The following is a 12,347-nucleotide window of genomic DNA, read 5'->3' as shown; positions in this document are numbered from 1 at the left end:
TTTTGCTTAAAACATATGTGTTGGTGTTTACAACAGCACGCGTTTCAAGCAAGTGTTATTTTCCTTATAATAATAACAATAATAATAATAATCCCGTTGATAGCACTTCGTTCTTTTTAATTTGGTGGAATTAAAATGAAACATGGCATATTTCCAGTAGCGTAGCAGGAGACATGGGGGGGGGGTCAGTAAAGGGAAAGGGGCCTGCATGCGCATTAGCCCAGGCAGTGGCGTAGCGACGAGGGGGGCCGGGGGGCCGTGGGCCCCGGGTGCAAGGGGCCAGTGGGGGGGGGGGGGGGGTGTCATGTACGTCTGAAGACACCCCTCCTTCCGCGGGCTACACCCGGAAGGGGGGGTGGCGTGACAGAAGACCTATGGGCCCCGGGTGCCAGACGACCTAGCTACGCCACTGAGCCCAGGGCCCCCATTTTTCTTAATCCAGCCCTGCCAATTTTTCTTAATCCGGCCCTGGTCTTGATTGTACTTGAAATAATGCGAATACAGTAGAAAGCTCGACCATTTAACAGCTGCGAATACAGTCGCGCTCTGCGTTTCCATGAGCGACGACGATCCAACTCCGGCGGCGGCGAAAAGCCGTACTAGAGCTGACGGCCGGTTCCCTTTGTTCTGCGCTCCATTTCACAGGCACAGAAAAATAGAGGAGGCACTGACTGGATCAAATGCCTTTTCTTAATCTATGAAAGCCATATGGAGGGGTTGACTACTTTACAGATTTCTCGATTACCTGATAGATGACATTGATGCGATCCATTGTAGAATATCCCTCCCGACGCCAGTCGGTTCTCTTTTTTCACTGAAGTGTTGCCCTTATTCTTGGGCAACAATACAATACTGAAAGCAAGCTAATGGGCCTATATTTTTTTATTATTTTTAACGTCTCCCTTCTTAATTGCGTATTAGTACGAGGGTTGATCCAGAAGCAAGGTTCCCAAAGAGCTCCAGACACACGGGAAGGTGCGAGGCGAAATCCGGCAACACTGCTGCCGCGCGGCTGTTCCCCCATAATCCCGCCTCTTGTGCCTCTTGTGCCTCGATGTGAGCGCCTCCTCCCGCCGTAGCGCGGATCGAGGCACCCTATCTTTCATTATCTTTCCTCCTCGATTCTCCTCGCCCGCTGGCTGCGCACGGCGCGCTTTTCCGACCGCCTTTAGCTCCATCGCATTTCCGCGGAGTGCTGCTGTTTCTGGTACACTTTCTCTCCCTTTACTTTCATTCCCTACCCCCTGTGCAGCGCGGTTGAGGTGTCCTCTGCTGAGAGACAGTTACTGCGCTGCACTTTACCCCAACCCTTCCTTCCCACCAACAAGAATCTCCTTCTCTCCTGGGCTCTCGCGGACGGGCCGCAGGATTCCATTGAGGCGTGTTATTTTGGGCCAGTTGCGCGCCCCAGTGGGGTTGAAAATTTTTAGAAATGCTAATAACAGCATCGATAATGCTGGAGACAACGTTTATGAGGAGGTTGGTTTTTTCTTGAAGCCGTATGAACGGGGTACACCGATGTAAAGGGAGCTTTGAGGCGAGTTCTATACTCCAGACAATTTTTCTGCCACAAGATCAGATAATTTACTGCGTGCGTCTGATCTAGTATTGCTTGTGACACATCCCTTTGTGTGTGGCTTATTAAGCGAAAGCCTTAGACCTCTGTTTCAAGGTCCCGTTGTGAGCTACAGAAAATATCACGTGACCGAAGGAAGGCGAGAAGCTAAACAAAGCATGTGCAGCCGCGTATAAGAGATGATTAATGATTAGCAAAGTAATGATTGATTAGTGATTGGGTTAAGATGGATTCGGGGGTATTAAGAAGGATTAAGGTGGATTAAAGTCGATGAAGGTGCATTAGGGTGAATGAAGGTGGATTAGGGTGCATAAAGGAGGACTAGGTTGGATTAAGGTCGATGAAGGTAGATTAGGGTGGATGAAGGTGCGTTGAGGTGCATTAAGGACGATTATAGTGGATTAGGGTGGATTAAGAAGGATTAAGGCGCATTAGTGTATTATGTGGAAAGAGAGAAATAAAGATTATTATATTAAGGAGGATTATGGTGGGCTAGGGTGAATTAAAGTGAATGAAGGAGGATTAGGGTGGATTAAGGAGGATTAGGGTGGACTAAGGTAGATGAATGTGGATTCGGGTGGATTAAGGTGAATTAAGGACGATTATAGTGGATTATGGTGGATTAAAGTGAATGAGGAAGCATTAGGGCTGATTAAGGAGGATTAAAGTGCATTAGGGAGGGTTAGAGTAGATTAAGGTCGATGAAGGTGGTTTAGGGTATTAAGGAGGACTTTCGTGGATTATGGCGGATTAAAGTGAATGAAGGTGGATTAAGGTCGATGAATGTGGATTCGGTGGATTAATGTGCATTAGGAGGATTATGGTAGACTAATCGGTCTTAATACTCAATGATCCCTAATTCACCTTAGTCCACTCTAATCCACCCTAATGCTCCATCATCCACCTTAATCCAGCCTAATATTCCCAATCCACCTTAATACAATCGAATAAATCTACATCGCCCCTAATGCACCTTAGCCTACCCTATACGGTCTCAATCCTCCTTTATCAACCCTAATCCATCATAATACGCCTTAATCCTCCTTCATCCACCTTACTCCTTATTCATGCACCTTAATCCAACTTAATCCTTCTTAATAGTCCCAATCTACCTTAATACACCCTAATCCACCTCTATCAAACCTAATCCAGCTCCATGGTCTCTAATCCACCTTAATCTACCCTAATCGGTCTTAATCCTCCTTTATCAACCCTAATTCACATTAATCAACCTTAACCTTCCTTTATCCACCTTAATCCTCCCTAATCCTTGTTCATGCACCCTAATCGGTCTTAATACCCTTTCATCAACCTTTCACCTTAATCCTCCCCACCCACCTTAACCCTTTGAAGGTTTTAGCCGTACATGTACGGCGGCGGTTTTCTGTCCCGCAAGGTCTTTGCCGTACGGGTACGGTTCCGACCCTCCGTTTGAAATTTCGCGCCATAATGACGATTAGCGCTCATCGGGAGGTGCTGCCACCTCTTAGCACTTACAAGATGCGTTTGAAATTGGTGCTACCTTCTTGGGGAGATAAACAGAGCTGATTGCTAGCTTCAGCGCGTCGTTCAGACTGCGGCAACGCCCCTTTGGCGGTTTCGGTTTCGCCGCGTGATCGCAACGGAGGCGCGCGAAACGTCATTTTTTTCTTTGTCGGCACTCTCTTGCAGGGCGGTGGAAGTTGATTTCTATCTTGATTGGCGCTGCTCTTAGCTTGCTTATAGCGCGTTCGCGAGGTATTCCCGCTCTCAGTGGCAACGCGCTTTCGCGGTTTCGGTTCCGCCGCGTGATCGCAACGGAGGCGCGCGAAACGTTGTTTTTCTCTTTGTCGGCACGCTCTCGCAGGGGCGGCGGAAGTTGATTTCTATCTTGATTGGCACTTTTCTTAGCTTGGTTATCACCACTTGCTTATCAGCGCCGTTCACGAGGTATTCTCGCTCTCCGCGGCAACGCGCTTACGCAAGAGGGTGCCTCAGACCTCTGCCCAAGGCAGCCGCACGCAGAGATGGCATGTGTGCGCCAACACAACTCCTCGCTTCAAGAGAACAGACACGCATTTTAGGTGTGCAGACTTCGATAAGGCGCTGTGCGTAGACCCGTGTTACAACGAGTACCACGCTCGGAAATACTATTGAACATTTTGCAATTCTGAGTGATGCCGACACCAAAATACTGTTCCTAATTATATTTGACTATTTATTCCCAACTTAATACATTTTGGACATTCAAGATCCGCAAAAAAATAATTTGACCACCTGGGAAAGTTTTTTTCAAAATAATTCGACCCTCAAAGGGTTAATCTTTATTCATGCATCTTAATCCTTCTTAATGCACTCTAATCCACCTTAATCTTCTTCAATACACTCTAATCAACCTTAATCTTCCGTAATCCACCTTATGTCAATCACTAATGATTAATTAATTAACTTGGGTAATCATTCTTTTATACAGGGGTGGACATGCTTTGGGTCACCTCTGGCCTTCCTTGGGTCACGTGATACTTCCAGTTTACAACGCGACCTTGAAACATAGAGATCCAAAGGCTTTCGCCTTAAAACAAAAAAAAACTCAATGTTCACTAGCTAACGCTCATCACCTGCAATACCACGGGTATACTTGCCACTAATTTTTTCAGGGCGCAAAGCAGAATCTATAATGCTGCACTTCCGACTGAATAACAACAGTGAGCGACATGCAAGCTGATGGAGCCGCCCCAGAATATTAAGCATACTGAGGACAACCGCAACAAAAACGCTGGTGAGCAGGCCGGAAGAATGAAAAGAAATGCAGCATTACGGGATGCCTTGCTACGAGCTGTAAGAAGGACGCCTCAGCCCGCAAACAACACTGTTCTTTGTCGGAACAAAGTTCTTTCGGCCAATGTCACGCAGCCACTGCTTCCTGCGCAAGCCGTCACGCTTTCCTTGTGGTATCATACAAACGGCATAACCATCTTCAGGCTTCTTGCTGCAGTTATATGCGCAACAGCCCGGCATAGCGCTAGCACACAGAGCAGGAAACTCAGCGTACAACGTTCGCTACGCCGAGCTAAAGCGCCGAGCAAGCCGTGCTCAGGAGGAAAATGGCGCGAACGAAAAAGAAAAACACAAGCAAAACTCAAGATCCGCGCGTTTCCAAGGGCAACGGCAGGGAGACCAATCATGGTGCTGAAAAACGGGGGCAACACTGGCTGCCGCGGGGGATCGCCAAGGGGCGAGGAGGAGGCGAGGAGGTCGCGCGGCGGTGGCAGAGTTCAAAGAGTGTCGCTACTTTCAAATTATCAAGGGATTTTATCTTTCATTGGAGTCTCTGGAAAAAATTTCAGAGTACCGCAAAGGTCGGACTTTGACTGGCAACACTGAGCGGCCACCGCCATATACCTTCCAAGCCGACTGCGTCGCGGTAAGGCCGCTGTGTTGGAAGAGCTTGATATTCGCTGACACATCGGGTTGAGTGTTTACTGAAGTACAAATACTTTGTGCCCAGAGATAATGGTTGCTAAGAACGAAAATAAAATGTTATGTTGTGCGAAGTAATGCAGCCGGTGGTTGTTTTGCACGCCGATCGTGTTTACTGCTGGAACTGTGCTACGATTGTGGGCAGCAGCTTAGCGGTTCTATCGGGAGCTTATGCACTCGTTTTTTTTTTCCTTCCGCGGAGCGAGCTACGAAGGAAACATTTCGTCACTTCGAGCCGGAATGAGGCAAGCTTGTGCTTTTGGGCATGAACATCGTGGACCGCCGTCGGCTTCTATTGAAGGTTTCCAAACAGGACGAAACTAACACCTGACAGTGTCACAGGCACGTACGTTTATTGTATAGTTTCACAGGCTAAATCGGATACATCTAATTTAGTTTGTAAACGGATACCGCGCGTTCTCGATTCTGCAGGGCGACTTTGTCCGCCGTATACGCACGACACAGTGCGACTGCCGTGTGCGCACCGGTGTTTGGACGTGATCGTAAGACGATCTGTGCACAGCAGGCGTAAAAACCAACTTAGATGACCATTTTGCGCACTAAATGTTGTGGAAGGCCAATATGAGCCACTTGAGTGATTACAGCTACCTATATGTACTTCTGTACACTGATAATGAGCGAGTTTGCTACATTGCGATTTATGAACGCGGCTGTCTAGTGCGTTCATGAGCGGCTACTCTTCTCAACTTATTTATGACTGTTTTCTTAGACTGCCAAGATTTGCTGCCTGTGTAAAAAAAAAAAAAAAAAAAGCAGGAGCGGCCGCTGCTGACGCAGCACTTCTTTTTCTAAGTTACATAGGCGATGTATAAAATTCTTGTGCTTTTAGAACGGCTTATGTAACATATAGTGACAGAGTGTAACTAAAGCTACTGGGTGTTCTGTTGTTTTGTATTTCTTGTTATGCATCAAGCACAACATTATTTCGATATGCACCGTAGCATTTCAACATAAAATGTATGCTGACTTCAGTTCATTGCATGTGCTCGGCTTACAAGCTCAAAATTTGAAGCATGTGTTGTAAATATCACCTGGCCATTGGTTTCAAGCTCGAAATGCGTATGTATAAATGAGCAAAGGATAAGTGGAAAAAAGGAGGTATCATGGGCCTCGTATTGACCATGTTTTTATTGACTGCGATCGTCACAATCTGCGAAAAACAAGTGCCATATGGGTCGAGTGACTCGAGGCGCGAGCGCACTCACGTGCGCGGAGAAATCATGCGAGTACCTGGTGCACGTGAGGACGCGGAATCCTCGCAAGACAAGTGTGCCTTCGCGTGCCACGAGCACGGAATAACCGCGTGTGTTGAGCAACAAACGCGTACACGTGTACCGGCGTCAAGCGTGCAAGACGCGAACGATCCCTGCAATGAACTCCTATTTTCGTAGCATCGCTAACACCGCGTGCACTTCGCTTAAATATCTTCTAAAACATTGCCGGAAAGCACAAGCAAGGTGTACTTATACCTCGCACACGCAGGTATTTTTTGTAGGCTTGAAGTTCTCCCGGCCGATTCTGTGTAACCACGCAGAACGACGCTCTCGGTCATTTTTCCCGGTCGGAATCTAGAAAAAAGTCTTTCCAGACTCACTTCGGTTGCTGCATCCGAAGGCGCAGCAGCCAGGCATGATTTCCTTGCAGTCAAATGCGAGCGCGACAATCGGAACACACACACACACACACACACACACAAAAAAAAAAACGTAGGGAACCTGCGCTGCCTGCGCTCTCAGGCGGCCCGCCCGGCGCTTGGAAGGTATATGGCACCCCAGAGGTCACATGGTACGGTTGGACCAATGAACGCGTCGGCGGCGCGGGGAAAACGAATGCGGTACTCAGAAATTTTTTCCAGTGATTCTATCTTTCATGTTCCTGGGCTGCCCTCTGACGCACACCGCTGGAAATGTTTTGGAATGGCGTCGGGAAGTGCGCTGTTGTGGTACCATTCTAGTACACTGTAGTTGTGGTAACAGCGCGGCCGATAAATTAAAAAAAAGGCACGCCGAGTCCCGTCAACCGACGCGGCTACCGTGAGTTCGTTGTCGCTGATGTCTGCAATTGCACATCGCTTTTTGTACTCCTTTTACACATTCATTAAACATTTCGCATATTCAAGAAGCCTTCGAGCGCAGCTTCCCATGTGGGATTAGCCAAAGCGGTGCATTTGTTTACCTCTACAGCCCCATAATCGCTGTTAGCTACGGTTATTGTAGAGACGGCGCATCGCTGATGTGAAATAATCTCAACGTAGCAAAACATACAGACGAGTCAGTATGAGCGGCCGAGTCCCTTAAACAACTGCAACTGTGATCCAGACACATGTATATTACGGGCTCTTACTACTGATTTTCGCTTTTGTTTAACTTCATCATACTTACGGTTTGCGCGTGCTATAAAGTATTATTAGAGACAACTGCTCGGCATAGGTTCATTTATAGGCCGTATATAGTTATCTCGCGAAAACGCGGATGCCATCGCTGACACCATTGGAACGTAACTGAGCGAGTTTATGCTGCTGTACCAAATGCACTGTCTCTTCTTTCCCGTTTCACACAGAGGTAAACAGTGCTTCTTTGGAATTAAGAAATGTCATCATAACAAAACGCACAGACCCACCATCTACGGGAATGCGACCAAAGTACAAGATGTTGGCACAGCACTGTGTCGCCGCTTGCCGCTTATTGTGTACGCGTGCGTGGGAAGTGAAGAGTAGTTATCAAATCGCCATAGGGCCACAACCTAACTATAACAGCTTTCCTTCGTCCTGACTGCTTATTTTTTTTTAAGTCGAGCTCCATCGGTAGCGGGTGCACGAACTCGACGGGGTCAGGCCTAACCCAAACTTCGCTAAACAGGATCAACATTGACTCAAACTTCACGTGCATGGCTTGAGAGGACTGAAGCTCGTGCATTTCAACTTCGAAGGCATGTCGACGCATTTTCAGCGCGAATTTTTATTTACAAGTGAATGAGCTGCAGCTATCGCGTTGACGGTTCGACGGCTGATCACGTAGGGTTCGGTCGAGCCATCACGGTCGGCACGCCGATTTTGTCGGTGCCGTCGACACAAAAGCCCGTCGCGCTATATGAGAACTCGCACCCGTCGGCTGCGTCGTTGTCGGCCTATTACGATCAAATGGTCTCAGTGACACAGTGCTGAAGAGTCGGCCAATCGTCGGCGTCAGCGTCTTGTCAGTTTAAAAGAGTACATATGAACTCAGGCACGCGCTGCCACCACCAGCAACAATGGGCCGATGCTGCAAGAAGACTGCGTCAGCAACGTGTTTTTTGAAGTGTCGCCGAAGTGTAACGCAGGGGTTTATCGATAAATTTGACAGCCGTCAATGCAAGGCGGCAACTACGTGGTTCACGGTGCAGTCCGGACCAAGCCCTGGCCCTTTCCTGTTTCAAAGTGGAGTTGCAGTCTTACGCGCGTTTTCGGGACCGCACCGACGTCGAGCTACCAGTAGAGTTTCAACGCAGTACACGGCACGATCGTTTGCAACAGCGCGCGTCCAAGCGCTTACTTTTTTCCGGGGTACCATAGAATAGGGGTACTTTCCCCCGATAATGGCCGCGCGGCCGCGCGCAACGTTCTTAGACATACTTCAGTTTCGCAGCTCCCTATGCGAGCCCATTGGCCGACGTGGCCGCAACGGGTGTCACTGAAAGTACCAGCGCTGCAGTCGCGTCTTTCGTCATGCGCCTCGCGTCGTCTGCTCCTGCTGCGACGCGTCGTTTGCACCAACTGGCCTGCAGGCGCTTATCCGTCGGTTTATCCGTAGTTTAGATACGCAGTCTGAGTTTTGTGATAAACTTGCCGCGCGTAAGTAACGGGGACTTCACGGTGTCTGCGCTATCGGCGCTGCAGTGACGCATCTGTCACGCAGCGCGCATCGTCTACTCCTGCGATGTCATCTCTGCGGTGGGTCGTTTTCTCCAACTGGCCTGTGCCGTTCGCTCCTTGACGACTGTGCTTTGGCTGCCCGCACAATATTTTATGCCAAGGACCCTTGAATGATATGTCTAGCTAGTCTTTAGAGGCTGCAACTACACCGCAAATGAGCGGTCGTGCACTGCGATTCCGCTTTTCAACCAACTTTTTACTTATAAAAGCGCCACGGTGCTCCCTTCAGCAGGGGCTTTATTTTTTGCTGCTTATTCTTAAGATGTGTCGTAATTAAAGACGGCGAGCGCCTGTGCAGACGTAGGGACATTAACGCATCACGCCCAGTAGTCGCTTGAGACATCGCTGTGGTGAATTGATCCACCCCCGTCAACGCTTCTTCGCCTAATAAATTTGATTGACACATGTATTTTTTATAGTTGTTCGCGGATATTATGGGACGTGCAAATGAGTTAGAAGTGATCTGTGAGCAGTGACAAGGACGAAGTTAAATACTATGAACATATTCAGGTCAAAGCTTAATTCATTTTCTTTTTGACGAACAAAACAAACACAGTGACACTTTTTATTTACTTTGTGCACAAAAAGTAATTATGAACTACTTTTGCTCAAAGCAATTTTGCCCTCTTTCTGGCTACTTGCACCTGCTCTGTCAATGAGTTATCGACTCCAATCAGCACAGGTTATACATGAAATAAACTACGCTAGCTCACCTGTCTATATTTGTGCTTGAGCAAATGGTTGCGTACGCACTACAGGGCATGTGGCACATCACACAGGAAATAAAGGTACGCGCGCTCTGGCAGGCATGGATGTGGAATCTTGTGAGAATGTGAGGTTACGCTGCCGCTGATTCCCATCTGCTGCCACATCGAGCGATTGTTCCCAGCTCCGTCCCTGACTACGGCGATCATCATAGCACCATGTTTATGCAATTGCATTACTGCTTTGCAACACCAGCTCTGCTAAAATATTGCCAGGCGCAGCACCTTTCGTGGCAAAGGTGGCAATCGGTTGCACCCAGCTCTCCAGAAGTGGTACGAACATCAGCACGAGCGCATGCTCTGGAAGTTGGTCAGTTCCTTCATTTGAAATACCACCGTAGTCGACAAAACCATCAAGTTTGAAGGTTGACTTGTTGAAATTGTGCGCCTGGCGTAACTTAATTTCATCCAAAAATCAGTGTGCCGAATTTCTTCCCATCTGCTCTGTTGCCCAGCTGTTTTCCAATAGCTTAAATAGAGAGAGGATTGAAACCATACTTGCATGGTATTCCATTGCATTCCTTTCAGAATTTGTGTGAGGCGGCTCAGGGAGGGCAAGGGCAGCATATTCATGTCAGATAGAATCTCTTATGCTCGAGGGCTCGCTATCCTCAGCATTAAACAATTCAGAAGCCAGTCCGCATTGTACCGCGCGCCACACGGAGACTTTGCTTTGAACTGTTTAAACGACGTCATAAATGCAAGTCGCTGTAAGGCGGAAGTTCGGCCAACGCTTCCTCGATTCTGTTATCGGGCATTTCAGAAAACCTTTTCTTCAGAGCCAAAATTTCCTTTCTTTTTTTTTTTGCTTTTGATGCGGAGCAGCCGCCCTAAGCAGCCTCTTCTTCACATTGCGTAGTTTCTGATATCGCTTGAGCGTTGCGCTCGGAGCCTTAATGGTCAGTCGAAGTTTACTCTGTAGACGGAGACAACGCGCGCAGACTAGTTGCTTTGTAAGTACATTGCACTGCTTGTGGTGCATATTATCTGATGTCGCCGTGTCACGCTGGCCTGCTTTCACGCCCGCACACATATGTTCAAGCTGTCTGCTTCTCTCAGGATTCTTTCCACACTTGCAATGCTAGTCGCAGCTCGAAATAGCCTCTTGTGAATTTTGCTGTAGCCGTTTATGCAGCAAGTACCCTCCTCTTCAAGCACAACAGTTTTCATTACTCGCAATGCCCGGCTACCAGTTGCCTCATATAAAATACTCCACATCGCTTCTGTGTAACGTCGTCCTCAACAATTTCGAACTTCCAGAGCGCAGAAGGCAGTGTCACGTTCGTGAGCTCGTTGAGCACAAAGTGTGTAGCGCATATTTCTGAAGTTCCTTCTTCCAAGCACGACAGCAGGTTTGAAGTTGAAGCGCTGTCACTACAAGCTTCGCCCGATGTACTTGCCGGCTCTTGCGTTCGTTCTTTTGGTGGACGTCGCTTTCGCTTCACATTTTTTGGCTTTGAAATGTGCTCGGGCAGCCCAGGAAAGAGCCGAAGAAGTGGGCCGGGAACAAGCATCCATTTCCCGCGAGGAATCAATATTTCTTTGTTACCCACAACATGCTTGTAGTATCTCAAAATGTCGTCGTCCTCAAAGTGGCGTTCACACACTTTTGATTTGTTTGTGAGGCGTTTGTCTTTTCGGTGTAGCATGCGTTCCCAACTTTTAAACTCTCCAGCACCTTGCGGCGGTGCGAAAAAATGGTGACCAGCGGCATCGTGTCTCAGGCCGCTGGTGCAGCCGGGGGCAAAACAGCACGGCATAGGGAACTTCTTGCTGTCATGAGACGCGGAAACGCTTCTTCGAGAAGCTTTTCAAGAGAGCAAATCACGACACATCACACAACACCTACAGAACGGAGAAGGATAACGGCAGACGATGCTGCGCAACCAACATGAAACCAGAAGTGAAAGCAGAAGTCAAGTTTCAAGTTCATTACCAGAAACGCATTTACGATACCTAGCTCAGATATCACAAGTTTTCACAAAGAGGCTCAAAATTAAGAACTGTGAAATAACTACTTCTCAAAATGGAAACCGGAAATCTACCAGAAATGGAGCAACTTCAATCAGAAACGAAACAAAAAGTGACGAAAGACGTGATCGCAGCGCCGCTAGTTCGCGTGACCACCACTTCGGCCATCTCTCGAGCGGAGCTGTGAAACTGAAGTATGTCTAGGGTGGCTAGACTAGTATGTCTAAGAACGTTGGCCGCGCACGCGTCCCTTCCAAAACGTTTCGCGACTAATCCGCTAGGGTAGGGCGCATGCGCCGTCGCACCGTGAAAAAGGCGGAATGGCCGTGCTTCGCTGCGCCGCTCATTCTCAGCTCATATGTCTATGTGCTCTGGCTCAGCAGCCGTTGCACGGAGGAAGGAAACTAAGGAGAGGCCCTACCCCCTCCGCGCGCTAGGAGAAAAGTGTGGCGGAAATGACGTATAGGTTCTCATTTCTTTTGCTGCTTTTTTATTTTTTTTGCTGCATGGCCACGCCTTTTGGGCCACAATATTGCGGCGTTGTTCTGATTTTTTGAGCGCGCACACGTGTTGCTCTGGTAGGTTTCGTGCCGTGGCAAAGGCGCTGTGTGGGCGGGTTTGCGTTAGTCACCGTGTCTTGTTGCGC

This window comes from Dermacentor andersoni, chromosome 1, assembly GCF_023375885.2.
Source record: "Dermacentor andersoni chromosome 1, qqDerAnde1_hic_scaffold, whole genome shotgun sequence".
Classification (NCBI taxonomy): domain Eukaryota; kingdom Metazoa; phylum Arthropoda; class Arachnida; order Ixodida; family Ixodidae; genus Dermacentor; species Dermacentor andersoni.
Note: the sequence above shows the minus strand (reverse complement) of the source record.